This window comes from Ursus arctos, unplaced genomic scaffold (assembly GCF_023065955.2).
Source record: "Ursus arctos isolate Adak ecotype North America unplaced genomic scaffold, UrsArc2.0 scaffold_12, whole genome shotgun sequence".
In the NCBI taxonomy this organism is placed as follows: Eukaryota; Metazoa; Chordata; class Mammalia; order Carnivora; family Ursidae; genus Ursus; species Ursus arctos.
This window is the reverse complement of record NW_026622786.1, coordinates 50,496,583-50,513,892: the sequence shown is the minus strand read 5'-3', so window position 1 is coordinate 50,513,892 and position 17,310 is coordinate 50,496,583. Positions and strand designations below refer to the sequence as shown.

Below are 17,310 nucleotides of genomic sequence, written 5' to 3'. Positions count from 1 at the left end.
ATTGCTCATAGCTGTACCCCCGGGGTAGGTAACTGATAGATACCTATTGAATGGAAAAGGATCACTTGTGTACGTATTAAAAACTGAAAAAAGGATGAAGAGACAGGACCTCAATGATCTAAACCATTAATAGCAAAGAAACATGAGTACAAGACAGACATGTCACAGGACAATGTTTCTTCCTCCATCCCATAAACCTGATGGTCCCCTCTCACTGTTGCACTTTCCACACGGTACCACCAGGGACTATGGGACAGGTAACATGGCGCCATGGAGAGCACTGACTTCAGAGTCAGACAGCCTGGCTTCAAAGCAAGATGCCACCACCACTTCCTACTAGCTCTTACGCAGTATTCAACCTCTCCGAACTTGCTTCCTCAACCTGGAAATGAAGCCAGTATCACGCACCTCAGAAGACTACCGCGAGGTGAGAATAAGCGTATGCAAAGCTCCTAGCACATCATCGTCGTCAAATTAACTGCTGGAACTCTGTTTTCTCCCAATCAGACCCAAATGCACTTAACTGTGAATAACTTCAACTGAAATTAAAGATGATAGGTTTAATGCATGCAGTAGGATCCTAATATTAATTATAACAACACTCCTGAATACCTGAGCACTTACTGTTAACACACTGAATGTTTCTATTCATCAGCAGCTCCTTTATTCCTAAGCTAAAGACAGTATTTCATCAATTCTAAGAAGCATATTCTGTTTACATCCCTGATACTGGGATGACTCTGTGAGTAGGCAGAATGGTCGCCCAAAGATGCCTATGTCCTAATCCCTGGAACCTGTGACTATATTACATGGCAAAAGAGACTTCACAACTATAATTAAGGTTACAGACCTTAATATGGGGGGAGGTGCGCACGCATAGTCTGGATTATCCCAGTGGGCCCAAATGAATCAAATGATCCCTTCAAAACAGAACTTTCTCTGGCTGGAGGCAAAGAGGAAGCAGAAGGACACCTTAAAGAGATTCCAGGCATGAGGACTTGTCATGCTATTGCTGGCTCTGAGAAGTGAGGTCCACGTACAAGGACTACAGACAGGTCTCTAAGAGCTGACAGCGGCCCCCAGCTGATGACCAGCAAGGAGACAGAGACCTCAGTCCGACAACTGGAAGGAACTGGATTCTACCAATCATCTCAATGACCCTACAGATGGATTCTTCCCAGAGCCTCCCAATAAGATCTAGGACTTGTAAAACCCACGGCAACCAGCCAGACCCATGCCAACTTTTGACCCACAGAACCGTGAGATAACACATGTGTGCTATTTTAAGCTCTATTATGGCAGCCACAGGAAACTAATAAAGTTTCAAGGGTGATGAGGGTGGCCGTGGGTTATAGTTGAATCAACAGCAGTATTTTCTTATTGGCATACAGAATAATGGCACGTCCCAAAACTGAGGGCAACTTGAATTTGTCGAAATATGGTTGTTATCATCTCTATGCTGCAAATAGGCAGAGACTCTAAGAAGTCAGGTGACTTGCCCAGGTGATTCAGACTGCAAGCCTGAGCTCTAAACCATCACGCATACTATCAGAGAGCACATAAGGGCAAAGGAATCCTGCTCAAAGACCAGGCCAGGAATGGCTAACATGACACCCCCCTGCCTGCGGCAGGCCCATGTCTGACACGGATCCCTATCGTACACAGTTGACTGCAAAGACCTAGTCAGGTCCAGAAGGTACCTGCCCTCAGCAGCATTCGTTCACCCACTGTGGATGGAGCACGTCAAGGTGCTAGGTAACCCTCTAGGTACTGGGGACAGAGCAGCGGACCAAAAGCCTATCCTCATGGAGCTGACACAGTAGCGGGGGAGGCCAGCACTACGGCAACAGAAGGAAGTACTAGAAGGAAAACTAAAAAGCATCCAGAGAACCGAAAAGCCCCCTTCACAAATTATGATCATCGACACCCTCAGGCAGTGGAAAGGGGACACTGGGCCCTGGAGCAGCAGGTCCTCCTTTCGGAGCTTTCATGGGCCTCTACCACACGTGTGAGCTCTGCGAAGGAGAGTCTGTTGCTGATATGGGGTTAGTTTAGCTTTTCCTTTTTCTTTATTTCTTTTTTTTTTTTTTGACATAGATGTAGGCTAACTTTATACAGGACTGCCTCATATGATTCTAAACCAAAAAAACCACAGTCATCCTTTTCGCTAAACCACAATCTCTCTTTGGATGGATTTCATTTTTTAAAAGATGAAAATTAATTTTATGTGAACCTATCATCCCCGGAGCTGACAGAAAGAGCCCGTCAAGAAGAAAGACGATGCTGTGCAACTCCAGCCCCTCACCCCTCGCCGAATCCTGAACTCCGGCTGGTCTCCTCACATTGCACTTTTACTTTCCTCTCTTTCACTCTGGACGTAGAGTAGAACAGCTCTCTGATGCCGAAGTCAAAGGGAGAACAGGAGCCCAATTCAGTGGGTAAACAGAACAATGCGGCACGTAGAGCCTTTCAGGAGATACACATCAACAGAAAACGCCAGATTTCCTAAAAGATCTCGCAGGAAATGCCACTGGAATTTATATATTCTCCATCTCCTCTCCTGTTTTTGTTTGAGAGGGAGAAATTCTAGACTAGAAGATCATCCTCATAATGGTTTTGGAGAAGCCCCAGTTTAATAATACCATTAGCCGAAAACTATTTATAAATCAGACATTAGCAACTGGCATAAAACCCTACTTTCCACTTCTCTCAATTTTGCACTGACAATTTGGCAGCCCCCTCTACCCTTAGGCCCAAAAGAGCCATCACATTCTTAAGTCTGTATTTAAGAGATCCTGACAGCAATGTAGGCAAGAGGCTGGTTTCCGGAGGAAAGGTCAATAAATGCCCATAGGAGGATGGACAGGCTCAGACAGCGCACAGGGAAAAATGTACGAGGCCCCAAACCTCCACTTCACTCATAATTCGAAGAATTTAAACAACTCCAAGTTACCATTTCTCACCAACCAGATTAGCAAAAATAGAAAGAGCTGACACACTTCTTGCTGGTGGGGCTGTGGGGGAAAGGCCATCCAGTGCGTTTGCCGGTAAGAAGGCAGAAGGAGTCAACCCTTCTGGAGGGGGTCACAGGGCCCTTTGACTCAGCAGGCTCACTTCTGGGAACTGGGCCTTTAGGTACACCTGCACAAAGGCAAAATGACCTATTCCACCTTTATCTGCGGCAGCACTGTTTGTCATAGCAAAAGACTGGAAACAATCCAAGAGTCTGGCAATAGGGGATTGGTTGAATAAACTATGGGACATCCACACAGTGACAAAATAATGTGCAGTTAGAGAGAGACAGAGATCTCCGTGTGCTGAGAGAGATCTCCACGACGTACTACTAACACGCACACACACATATATATATATATATTTGCTGCATTTACCAGTTGGAACCTATAGAGTGTGGGAAAGACTTCGATGGGGAAGGGGTGGAGCAAGGTCTCTCAGTGTTTACTATTATATATGGTTATGAGAGTTCGGGGGACCAGATAATATAAATACATGACCTATTTAAAATAATGAAGAGGGGTGAGATCTCATGGTCTCAAGCTCCTCACTTGCGCGTGAAGCTCACTAAAAAACAAAACGAACAACTGAAGAGGTTGTACAAGCCATTATTCACATGAGTGTGAAGAAGATGACCAGACCAGCCTGGAAGACGCCTATCGAAGGAGAAATTTGGCTCCGAAGGGGTCTGGGAAATCTGCACAGAGGCCGGTGAGTTCCCATGGGGACATCAGTAAATGAGAGAAACCTCAGTCCAGAGTTCGGGTACGCACAGCGAGCCTGGAGAGGTCGATCTCTGCCCTGTTTCACATCACCTGCTGGGTGGGGGTGGGGGGCGTCCCTGTGGCCCCTGATATTCATTGCAGCCAGAAGAAAGCCGGAGAACTGCGGGCAAATGGGAGGTAAGGACAGAAAGGCCAAGATTACCTCCCAGGCACCATGCCAGGGGCATTTATTTGCTTTCTCAATTTGGACAGTAATGGCAGAAGCATGCTGCTCATCACACATTTATGTTAAGGAAAAAAAAAAAAAAAGAGGGCAAAGCATGTATCAGGATATTCCGCTTAATTCAACAGAAAGAAATTCCTGAAAATTTGAGCCTCCTGGAATTTTGCAAAATCAAACCATAACTGTAAGTGCAATAGGTGAATCTGCTATCTGACTCAGTAGGGAATCCTGCTATTTCTGCTTTGGGAATCTGAGTTTGCCTGAAGAAGGCTGCAGTAACCAAGATAAAATGCCAAAGGCATTTACATTTCTGTACCTGTGAGCTTCCCCCCCTCCCCACACCAAGCTCAGCCGTCCCTCCATAAAGGTGCAGAAGGCCAAAGTCCTAAGTACAAACCAGCACCCCTATTCCTCAGAACTACTCTCTTAGCAGTTTGATCAATTCAACATGACTGGTCCTACCTGCTGTACGATCGCCTCTCAGGAGAGCTGCCAGGAAGAGGAAGTGAGTTCTGAGAGTAGGCTTTCTAAAGGATCAACTTAAAAGAGAAAGTATGCAAGAAGTGCCAGCTGGCATGGAGGGGGCACAGACAAACTCCTTCCTTAGTTTTTGGTAGCTTTAGCCATAAGCTAAAGCTTACCATACACTAGAAAAATCATTTTGTACGAGAAGCAGTTGCTCATAGGTAAGTTCCAAAGGCTCCTGCAGCCACTGTCCTTTGCCTGCTGCTTGCCCCCTCCCCGGGGAAGGGCCCAAGCTGGTCAATAAAGCACAGGAGTCCCTCTGCACATTCCCAGGAGTCACCAATGTATTCCATTCAGCAGGCAGACGACAAAAAGGGTGCAGGAACCCCAGGATAGATCAGGCAATACTGAGCATGTTGTTGGTGTTCGACTAACAGTAAACAATATCAACAACCCCCAGACTGCTGGTCTTTACCTGCCCTTTAGGAAATGGAAGAGGAAGAAACCCATCATAGGGCACGTGCACCCCTGAATGTGCATTTCCGAGCACATACAATCAATTTTACTGATTTGATTAAAAAAAGAACACTGGCTCATGTACTTTACGGACACACACTACAGAGAACATGGTTACATTGCTTCATTCCACTGGCATTTATTAAACGCCTACTATGTGCCGGACTCTGCAGGCTCATGGCATTTAGAGGTTATTGTTGCTGAAGAGGCCTGTGAGAGGCAGAGCTACTGCCAGCCGCATTGTGCCCTTGTGTGAGAAGAAAGCAACCCCTCCAAGTGGACCCAGCCCTGCAGATTTGCTGGCATCAGAAAGAAGTGCCCCCTCGTCCTGGCAGAGGCAGTTCTAACCTAGGACACGTGGTTTTTTTGAGCAGATCTGAGCCCCCACTTGTTTCTTTGGCCGGACACACTTGTGCAGTGAACAACCTGTACAAGAGTTCAAGGCAGCCCTGTCAAGAAGTCACAATTCAATACTTCTGCTACTTGGCCAGGCGTCCAACTCTCCCCTGACAACTTGTCTGAACAGCCAATCATTACCTTATACACCCCTGTGAAGCCCCATGGTCTAATGTGCAGGCCACGCTCTAATAATTCAGAAGGTTTCAGTAGTCTGGGTACAGGACAGGCATCAAGTCTGCTGATTTCAACACTTTTCTGATTTGCCTGAGATTCAGGTTGAATAAACCCAGTGTGATGGCTTTATATGAACAAAGTCCTCACTAAGCCTCAATAAAATCCAAGCAGCTTTTGGATTTTGATTCCTCTTTCCATCCTTAGACTCATTTAGCCCATGTTGATAGCTAAATTGTGTTGTTCCTCTGCAATAATTTTTTCTGTGAAAAGCAGACAAAATTTGAGGGCACCACAAGCTTGGGGTCTTAGTCAAAGGGTCCCGGTGAGAGCTAGGGTTTAAGGTCCAGTGTTCGGGACATTTTGGCCCATAGTATCTGCAGCTCAATAAAATCCCAATTATTCTCTGTCGGTAAAGTTACGATTCCACCCCCAGTGGGTACAGATGGTTTGCACACAGCCATTCAGAATGAACTCTCTGTACAAGTGAGCATTTCTGATGATGCCGCCCAAGTTAAACCAGAACTTACACGATTCTCCTTGGTCAAACGAAGGGGGTCCTATGTCAATTACGGGACACTGACTGCAAGGAGAATGACCATCTATTCTGTAAGAAAGCCAAGTTTCCGCTTATAATCAATGAATGTGAAAAACTCAGAAGATTCTTAGCAACTGATTCACTAAGCAGACCTAAAAGAACTTCTTCTTTTAGCTACTAATTCTCCAGCGGAATTGAAAGTATCAAAAGTCTTAACCATCTGCAACACCCTGGCTTTTATTATACAGTAATCTTCTGAAATGCAGACCCATTAAAAGAAGACAGAAACTCTCCTTGTCAGAGGATGGCAACCAGACACGCACACTAAGCACTTTTACGGTACCCGATAAAGTCTGACATGATACACCAAACATTTAAGTGACACTAGAAATGATTTTTTAAGACTCGGCAAATAAATGGAAAAATCCAGCTAGAAATAACTTCCAGTCAAATCACTCCACTCTGCTATAGATCCAAGTCACTTGCTCACTGCTCTTCCTCACAGAGGCACAGTGGGGAGGACAGGACCCGTTGGTAAGAGGTGGTTCTAGAACAGAACTTAGCAGGCCAGTTCCTTCCTCTGTACTCTGGAGGCCTCTCTGGCAGTCTAGGCCTGGGAGAGACCGACTTCACAGAGATCACATCAGGCCTGCTGGGTCTCTGAGGCAATTCTGGAAGCTTTGACTTCTCTGACTGAAGAGGGCTAAGCCTGATGGAAAGGCACTGATAATTCTCCTCAGGTGGGTCATCTCACCCCTAAAAGGAGCCCTCTTCCCGTCTTTCTCTTGGTTTGATTTATAGCTTCTAAATGGAATTCCCACTCCCCTTTCCCCCCAGCCCCTGTCGCCTGAGGCAGCTCCAGGCCAGCTCTCAGCAGAGTGTGCCTAGTGCACGGGACGTGCGAGGCGGAAGCATACTGGGTCAAATTCTGATCTTGCCACTAAGGGACCCTCTGCTTCCTTGTCTGTGCTGTTGTGAGGACCGAGCAAGATCATAAATGTGAAGGGCTGAGATCTGGGCCCAGGATCACACACTTGTGCTGGAAGTACTTTTTATCTGTCAAACTTTCCTGTTAAACGGAGTGCACTTATGTCCTCCTCGGGACTGTCAAGGAGGCACCTGACAGCTGAAGGGGGTGTGTGCACGCAACCTGTCAACGTGGGGTCTAGACCTGAGAAGGGGCCATTTCATAAAGTCAAGGTGGGGAGACTTGGTCCGTATACAAACCTTAATTCCAAACATTTCTTAAGATGAACCTCCAGGGGCCTCTGGGTGGCTCAGTCGGTTAAGCAGTCGGCCCACCCGGATTTCTGGCTCAGGTCCTGGGATTGAGCCCCGCCCCCCAAGTTGGGCTCTGCCCTCAGCAGGGAGTCACTTCAGGGTTTAATCTCCATCTGCAACCCCCCCCCCCATGCTCTTGCTCTCTCTCTGGCAAGTAAATCTTTTAAGAAGAAGAAGAAAAAAAAAGATAAACCTATAAACTTCTGAAAGGGCCTCTCTTTTACTGCTAAACAATTCTCACTACACAGGTTTTGACATTTAAGGACCTTCAACTGCTATGCAATCTGGTGTTTTTTTCTAAAACAAAATCCTACTATTTGTAGCTAATAAACCAGCTAAAAAACTCAGTATTTACTGAGTAACTGTTACACAAGAAGACATATATATATATATATATAAAAAATACACAAACACACTGGGGAAACTGGATAGAAAAGAGGGAAAGCACCAGAATCCCACCATCCACTGGTTTGTACTTTCTTCCAGATGTTCCTTCATCTGCATAAACTTTTTTTTACCTAGCTATAATTGTTACTAATGCACTGTAACTGTGCACACTGTCCTTCCCCGACTTAACCTATCATAACACAGAACTTCATGGATTAGTGTTTTATTTTTTAAGTTTCTAATAAGAAAGGAAAATGGGACTGAGATCGAGGAGAATCAATTTGAACAAATTAATGTAGCAATCCATTTCACATTTAAAAAATGCAATGGCAATTGCCTAATTATATTCTCCTACTTCGTAAGCATTGTCTGGCGGGACTTTTTACATCACTGAACTTTTTTAGATTTGGGGGAAACATTAAAATTTCCTATAATTGTTTTCCTTGTTACAAAGTAATACATGCTCATTATATAACATTTAGAAAGAGAAAAGCTCGGGAAGTAATAATTTAACATTAATATTTGCTGAACATAGACTATATGCCAGTCACTGTTCTAAATGCTTTAGACAGATTAACTCATTTATCCCTCACAACACCTCGTGGAAGCAGAAAGATAGGAAGCAATTTGCCTATACTCTTACACACCTAGAAGCATAAGCCAGGAATCCATCACTATGCTATGATGTTCCAGCAGTGAAAAGAATCCATAATTTATTCAGTCAAGTCCTTCACTGCTTCGGTGTATAATGTTATAGGCAAGAAACGATTCATAATAACACTGTACCCTTTACAATTATTTAAAAATATCATAAAGCACCATTTCTGCATCTCTGTGGGACGGTGAGTAAAATGAGAAGTCATCTGTTACAGAAGCTACCATTCCCATCAGTCTAATCACATGTACCTGATAGGCGTTAAGGAAGAAACAACAGGTGCTTCAAAGGATTTGGTTTAAAGAGGGAAGCATTTTTTAAATTTTGCAATTGATTCAATAATGTGATGAGTAGAGTCCTTGAATCAGCTGAACACCCATTCTCACAAAAGTTTACAACCAGTCACAACACTTTTATAAAACGTTTACAAAATGCTCCCAATCAGTCCTAAACACTTCTGATGGCTTATCTATTGGCATTGAATATCAGTACATGAAAAATAACTGGAAACCCCCTGGTCACATTTTTTCATACTTTAATTAAAAATCATACTTGGTTAAAGATAAATATTTCTGTTCCTGGTTTAATTTCCTACCCAGGCTAATAAACACAACTTTTTAAAATATAAACTCTCTTTAAGTTTAAAATATGATTAATGAAATATTTCTGACTGCCTGGCTCTAAAAATATCATATGACTATAACTTCAGCACTAAAAGCATATTAAAGCTATTAATCCATTAATCATAATTATTCATACCACTGTGGTAGAAACATGGCACACATATGTACACAGGTATTTTATACGTCTAGATAGACAGCTCTATCTATAAAATCAGGTATCTTCTTTGGAATTTAAAATAGCTCTATCTAGCATTTCCAGAAGGCTTAAACTGCCATCTTGTAATTTATCCAATAGCTTGCCGCTAGAGTAAGCTAGAGAAGTAGAATATCTAATCACGTTGAACATTAACTGTGTGTTAGGTGCCGTCAAAGTGTTTTGCAAAGATTGTTTCATATATTCTCATAAAAATCCTTGAGACAGAGACCACTATCACCACCATTTTACCAATCAGACTGAAAAGATTAAATAACTAATACTTCCATCCAGGTTTGTCTGCACCGAAACGCGTACTCCAAACCACTGTTAAACTGCTTCTCTTCCAAATCAGGCCTCAAAAAAATCTGACTTCCACAATTTACCTCCCTAAATTAAGCTTAAGCTGACGTAACAAAACTTACACAAAAAACACCCAATACAAACCTGACCATTTATCCAGCAATAAATAACGTGATTCTAAATTTGAAATTTTTAATTTCTTGTCTCAGACAGGTTTCCAACATAAAAACAAAATTGACCTGGTATTCGCGAACCACGTCCTCAAGTGTTCTGACTATGAACCTCTTTGCTGTCCTAACTGGACAGACCACCATGTCCTTCAACAAGTGAGGACAACACAAGCCCAACACCACCAATCTCACTGCTGAGAGCTAATCTTTCAAATGAGAACGGAGCCTGCTACACAGAAAGACTTAAAATATTAATCTTCTCAGTCTTGTGAAACACAGTTTCACATTTTTATGTATTTCTACACAAATTCAAATGCTTTCGGGGTTCAAGACCTAGTGAATTACCTGGGTTAAACACAGTAAAAATATGACCACATTTTTTATAAGGTCTAAAAACGTAGTTGTTAGACTGTTCAGCATTTTTTGGACTTAAACCAGGGTTTTATGGTGCTAGTTAACTGTTAGGGAAGCAAGGGACTAAACATTTGATCCCAGAGTCCTTTTATCACTGAAGAGTCTCTAAAATGTTTGATTACTTTTAAAAATTAAGTGTGTGAATCATATGTTTGCTTATTGAAAAAAGGGGCTTGTTAATACATACAATTTGGCCTTAAAAACAAAAAACCCAAAACAGCTCTTTACTTGAATGTGATTGTTTTGGCAATAGTAAAACCCAACCCTGTCATTCCCGAGTCGCCTGCCTTCCTGGTTCTCCTAGGTGAGGGCCGCCATCCTGCGATAATTTATACTGAGAGCTGGGAAACCCAGCAATGGTGCAGTGTGGACACCAGCACTTTAAAAACAAAGCCGAACTCTGCTTTTAAAGTAGAGAACACACCAACACAGACCCTGACTCTGACAACATCCAAAAGATTCATTATAGACAATCCATTCAGGCGAAGCTACAACAGCCCCAGGAAACATAAACAGTGTCCACAAAGACAGCAGGGGAGGAAAGGAAATAACTGATGGGAAGGAAGCTAATCATGTGAAGTTTGTCCAACTCCACAAGGTCTAATAAATTCCCGGTTTGTTTCCACTCCGAGCAGCCATTAAACGTGTCCCGACACGTGGGCGCAGGGGACCTCCCCTCTCCGGTTTTTGCCCATTTCCTTCTCTATAACCTTGTTTGTATACAACCGCGCCCGGTCAAGGGTGACTATGAGATAACAGGCCTCATCAGTTTCTTCTCTTGGATTTCCAGTTGTCCAAAGTTTACTCCACGGCGGTGATTTAACAAGAATCCCGAGTTCTGCGAAAGTTACGAATGACTTAAGTTTACAAGACACAAACATAAGGCAAAGGACAAGTGTCAGACGCCTTCAGTGACAGTGTTTTAAAGTGTTTTAAAATTAGTTTTAATTGATCTGCCCTAGCTAAAATTAAGGGGTGGAGTCACCCTGATCCACGTAATAAGGGTGCCAACAAGGCTTTAAAAAAAATTCACACAAGACTCGCGTCTGAGCCTCGACCTCCCCATACCACCTGCAAAGACAGTCTCCAGGCCACTCACTGCTGAAGGTCCCTCGCGGGACGTGTGACCGAGGTTGTCCTCTCTGACCTGCTACTTCCCCGCTAGACCCAGCGGCGAGCGGGTTCCAGGGCTGCTCGCCCGCCCGCTAGTCCCAAGAAAGAGCGGAAGAAAGTAGGAAAGAGGGGCGTGGCGCCCCGGCCGCCCCCAGATGCCTGCCCGCCTCCAGAGCCTGGCACCACCGCAAGGAAGGGTTGGGAACACCGGAGCCTTCCAACCTCAACCGAGCGTGGGGCGCACGGCCGCGGGCCGGCGAGGAACGCGGGCGAGCTGTGAGACCTTTCCTGCCGCTCCCGCCCTCATCCCAGCGGCCGCGTCCCCAGTCCTAGCCCCGCCGGGCCCCCTCTTTCCCCGGGCGCTGGCCGCCGCCCGTCGAGGGCAAGCGCGCAGTCCGCCTCAGGGTCTCGGCGTCCCTCGCCCGCCCTCCCCCATCCCCTTCTCCGGCGCCCAGTGTCCCGGCCAGTCCCCGCCCTCCGGGACACTCTTCCCTCCCTCCTTCCTTCCTTCCTTTCCCTCCCTCCATCTCGCTTCCCAGCACCGGGAACTCGGAGGCGGCCCCCAAACTGGCCGGCCGACGCCCCGCGCTGCGCCCCTGTGCCCGCGGGGACCAGACTCGCCACCTGCGCCCGCCGCTCGGTGCCCACTCGCCTGCCGGTGCGCTCCCCCCGCCGCCGCCGCCGGGGACTCGGTCTCTAAGGGCTCCTGGAGACGGCTCCGACCTCTCCTCCTCCTGCCTCTCCGGGCGCCGGCTCCGCCTTGCTCGGGGTAGGCGGGGCGGACAGCCCGACGGGCGGGGCGGCGACGGCCCGGGACTCCTTCCTCTGGCCCTTGGCCCTCCCTCCGGCCCAGGCACCCTGACTGTTCTGGGCTTCAGCCGCCGAACCCCTGTCGTGTCCGGCCCGCCAAAGCGGAGAGATCGGGAGCTGTAGAGCTCCACAAACGTCTGGCCGCCTTGGCCCTCCCCATTTTCCCTTCCCTAAATCCATGGAGGCCCTGGAGTTCAAGGACTTTCGGGCCCCCCACTTCACAGGACCCTCCATCCGGCGGCTCTGACTCCTCCAAAGTTTCCTTCGCGTGCGAACGCCTCGCTAACCCCTATGCCAACCGTCCCCTGGGCCGTGAATGTGAGCGCTGGCAACCCCCTACACAAAAGTTAGGCTCTGCTCCAGGAATTTCTTAAGAAAACAGTCACAGTAAAATTTAAAGGGCCCTGGGGCCATGGGGAGATTTTGTTTCCCAGAAAATGGAGATAGAACAGCGGATTGTTGAATTTGAAGTGCACGCACCCATCATGAGCTTCTCCATCTCTCCCCCAGGAAATCTGCGCTTCCAAATGCCCAATACCTGGCAGAGTTCTGCATAACGAATTAATTGGATTTGGTTGGTCTTTTCTGAATGGATTCAGGGTCAGGTAGTCTGAAGAGCCACTTCCGTTTACACAGAGCTCAAACTATTCATACAAACAGCCATATTCAAGGAACATTCACTGAGCACTTGCTGTGTGCCAAGCATTGCACTAAAGGTGATGGAGAGACACAGAGATGAATCAGACAAGGTGCTCACCCTCAAAAGGTCCAGAAAGAGTCAAAAAGACGGATGTGCAGAAATCTTACCACTCAGCAGTCTTCCCGCTTATCCCCAGGTATCTGCTTTCTTGTTTGACAGGGTGAAGACAAAAGAGAAGGTGAGGCCAAAGTAGGTCACTTGGAACCAGTGTGGGCAGAGTCCATGCTTGAAATGGAGTCTGGTGGCATTGGTGAGGGATGTCTGTGTGCTGAGTTTCACCAGCTGAAGAGAAGTGAGGCCCAGGGAAGCTTGCAGCCAAGGACTGCAGTTAGGACATGATCTTTACTCTTACTTTCCTCCCGACCTCTACTCAAGTATTGTTCCCAGTGAAATAATTTGACCAGGCTGCAAGAGGGATACTGCAGGTGGAGGCAGTGCTTGGATGCCTCACCCCGGGAGTGTGGTCCTGGCCACCTGCATCTCAGTGTCCGAGTACCACCGTCAGCTGCCGGATTTGCTTTGCCTCTACAAGGGACAGCTGGAAGTGCCTGGGAATTAGTGTGCCCCTGCCCCCACCCCACCCTTTATCCAGTGACAGAGAATGCAGGTATAAATATTATGGTCCCTTAGCCCTCAGTTGGGACAATGCCAGGGTGGCTCTCTGCTGTCTACAGAGCTTCCTATGAGATTGGGCCAAATTCCCTCCCCTCTTCAATGGGATTTTGCTTGGTATCACATTCTTGCCTGGTCTTCTTACCCTTCTAGGTCCCACTCCTCAACCAGTGTTTCCTAAGAACCCATTCTAATCAGGACCAACTACGTGATCTGCAGGGCCTCATGCAAGATAAAGAAGAATGTTCCTAACGTATCAGGAATTTCAAGCTGGCAACAGCAGAGTATTAGACCAAGTACGGGGTCCTGTGTTTCCGCACAGATGTGCATGACTCTATAGATGGCACATCAGTGAAGCTGGTCGGGATGCACTTGAGTCCTCATCGCAAGGTCTGCTTCGGGGGAATCCCCAGCTAAGATAACAACTGTTAAAGTAAAAAATCAGCCCATCCCATGCTAGCGTAATCACCTTATGGAATACACTAGCAGTCAGCACCCCACAGCTTGGGAGGCTGCCCCTGGTAGGAGGAGGGCTTAGCTCAAGTTGTACGCAACAGGAGCTTTAGCCATCCAAGAGGGAGAACAGTTGAGAATGGTTTAGGCTCATAGGATGATGGGGCAGGAAGTCTGGGTTTTGGTGCCACTCTGAGGATACACACAAAATGTTAATTGGGGTGGTGTTTTAGATTGAGTTACCTAGAAACACCTTACTTGAAGTTTAATTGGCAAGTAGTTAAAAAGCTACACCTCACTTGTAAGGGAGTGAGGTTGGCAGGATTGGGCAGAGGGAGAAGCTGCCTGTCAATGTGGTTACAGCTGGGCCTAGAGCCCAGAGGGTGCTGGAGTTTGTGGCTCTTCAGAATTACACCAGATGGAGCCCAGGGAAGTGGGCCTTTGCAGTCTTCTCCATATCTGGCATTCCTGGGAAGAGGTGTAGCCATAGGCAGAGCAGGTCCTTGAGGGCAATGCCTGCTGATGGACACAGCGGGGAATGGTCAGGAACTGAGGTTTCAGGGCTGAGCCGAGGACCTGGGAGAAACTCCACAGGATCACTCCAGGCAGACGATCTCTGAGCTCTCACTCGGGCTTATAGTCAGTCAGTCATAACAGGAGTACAAGCCCAGCCCAGGAGGGCCTGACCCCTCGGTCTTCCACATGGCCCCTAGACAATTTTTGCTTGCATTTAACCTTTCTCATACTATAAACCTATTTAATTTCCTATTTTTTTCCTTCAGACTTTTAATTTTTAAATTTTTTTAAAAGATTTATTTTTTTAGAGAGAGAGAGAGTGCAGGGAGAGGGGCAGAGGCAGATGGAGAGAGAAACTCAAGCATACTCCACGCTGGGTGCAGAGCCTAACATGGGGCTCGATCTCATGACCCTTAACCGACTGCACCACCCAGGTGCCCCTTAATTTTTATTTTAAGTAGGCTCTCCACCCAACATGTCACTTGAACTCATGACACTGGGGTCAAGGGTCACATGCTCTACCGATAGAGCCAGCCAGGCACCCCTCCTTCAAAAACACTTTTCAAAAAAAAATAACAACAACAACAAAAAAAACCCCAAAAAACCCTCTTTTTTCCTCCCCTTTCTATGGTCTGGCCCAACTATTTTCTACCCCTCCAATGGTACTAGAGACAAATAAATACAAATAAAGCAATTGCCTAAGAGTAGCAGTGTAGTTATGTAAAATATACATTATGAGATGAAGCCTTTGGGATTAAGTCCTGACTTTGCCACTAACAAACTGTGAATTGGGGGCACTTAACCTTACTGGGCATTTGCTTGCCTTTAAAATAAAGAGACTGTAAAATAAATAAATAAAATAAAAATAAAAATAAATATTTTATTTTATTTAAAAATAAAAATAGATTGTAAGAGAATGGTCTCTAAGGTCCCAATTCCATGGAAATTAATTTTTTTAGAAGACATGGTTTTCTCATGGGCACCTGGGTGGCTCAGTCGGTTAAGGTTAAGTGACCAACTCCTGGACCCTTGCTTTCCCTCAGGTCGAGATCTCAGGGTCCGGGGATCAAGCTGCCTTGAGCTCCATCTCAGTGCAGAATCTGCTTGTCCCTCTCCCTGCTCCCCCCCCCCACACACCCCGACACACAACCACTGACAAGGTGCACTTTCTCTCGCTCTCTGTTTCTCAAATAAATAAATAAATAAATAAAATTAAAAAAAAAAAGATGGTTTTCTCTGCTATATAATCCCTAATGAAGCAAGCGAGAGAAATGTTTTTATAACTCAGAACAACTGATTTTCAAAGTCAGTTGCAATTCATAGGTGAAGCACTACTTCTATGAACTTCTATTCGGTTTTCAATAACAGCACCCTAACGAAAGCATCAATCAGAAAGAGATGGGTGAAGAAAGATGAAAAAAAAAATGGGGCAAATCGACCAGTCTGTGGGTGACGAGGTCTCTACAGACTTCAGAACAGTTTTTCTGGAATATCAGATTTGCTCCCTAAGAATTTTATTTGTCCTGTTGCCCATGGCCACACTCTGCCCGAACCTGCCCCAGAAGTTATGGAGAGCTACCTCCTTTTGAATAGGTTACCTGGGTAAGTGTTTCACAAACTGGTTTTTCTGCTCAGTCAGAGGCTGCCATCTTCCATGTAGAAGTTAGGTTAGGGAGAAGCACCCACAGTCTCGGAAATTCCCAAGTAACATGTTGAAACGTGTATCGCTACAGGCAGGAGCTATGACCAAAACTGTGGGTACAGATCAGTAGGCAATTCAACACAGTTCCATCCTCAAGTGGGTGGAAGCCTTCGGAGGCCTGGATGGGAGTGGCCCAAAGTTGAGGCAGTAACTTCTGTTACTTGATTACTAACTCAAAATGAGCTTTCTGGCTTATTAGAGAACTAGGCCCTCTAGCTTGGGAGAGTGGAAGTCTTCGGACGCTGTTGCCTAGAAGTCAAATACCTGGGCTCATATGTTAGCAAAATTCCCATCAGTGGAGGGTTTCAGCCAGTGGGCCACTAGGAAATAGAAATGCAGAGGCTAAGGGGGAACCCACACAAATGTCCAGGAAAGATACGGTCCTGCTTTCTAACGCGCCCCGTGAAAAGATGGAGATCTAAACATGTTCATGTGAGAAGATGCCCTGAACATATTTTTGAGCATAGAAAGGAGGTTACAGAAGAGCATGCATAGAATTTCCCACTCACATATAAAGAAGCATGCACGCGCGCGCACACGCACCCAAATCAGTGTCTCTGCAATGATGCTTGGCAAAATGTTCACAGGGCTTTTTTCTCAGGGTGAAATTTCAGGTAACCTACGTTTTTTAAATACTGCATACATTTTCTTTCTTTCTTTCTTTCTTTCTTTCTTTCTTTCTTTCTTTCTTTCTTTCTTTTTCTTCTTTCTTTTTTTTTTTTACAGTGAATACGTAGCTTCTCTATGAATAACGTGGGTGGTTCGGATATTATAAATGTGTCTTTTTTCTTATTATAAAAAGAAGAAAAAAAGGCATCCTGTAGACCAGGGTTTGACAAAACAAAGTATAGCCAGAGGGCCAGACCACCAGCCATCTGTTTGGGTAAATAAAGTTTTATTGGAACACAACCACACCCATTCATTTACCTATTGTCTTTGGCTGCTTTTGCTTTACAAGGATAGAGTCCGATGTTGTGGCAGAAACCTTAGGGTTCACGAAGCCTAAAACATTTATCTGCCTCTTTAGAGAGGTATAGACAAGTGGATTAGAAAACTTTTTCAGTATGGCAAATTGTAGCCTAGATTTTACTACTTCTTCAGACTTCAGTGCATCTGAATTTTCTATTTTAAAAGAATACAGTCTGTATAATGTAAAGTACCTCCCAGTCCTGAGTGGTGATTGTAATAACACAGCAAAGTGACATGACCAGTATTGGGGTGGTTAATGTCTGTGTACTCTCCTTCTTCCTCCCCCTTCTTCCCTTATTCTTTTCGGACTCCCCTTTTTCTCTACCTGCTCCTCCTGTCTTCCTCTACCTCCTGCTCTTC

The 17,310-nt window shown here is 45.7% G+C and overlaps 1 protein-coding gene across 3 annotated transcripts in view; it reads right to left on the bottom strand.

Annotated features, from left to right (window-relative positions):
• GNG12 (G protein subunit gamma 12) overlaps positions 1–11,953 on the bottom strand; it is a 124,397-nt gene extending 112,444 nt beyond the window's left edge. Inside the window, exon 1 of one of the 3 annotated variants that reach the window (XM_026497842.4) lies at positions 11,813–11,953. The gene's annotated coding sequence lies outside the window, so the exon portion shown is untranslated. Of the gene's footprint in view, positions 1–11,174; positions 11,282–11,812 lie in introns of those variants that run through there. The other 2 variants (XM_048220251.2, XM_057310574.1) reach the window with 2 other exon arrangements.
• Positions 11,954–17,310: the final 5,357 nt, after the last annotated feature.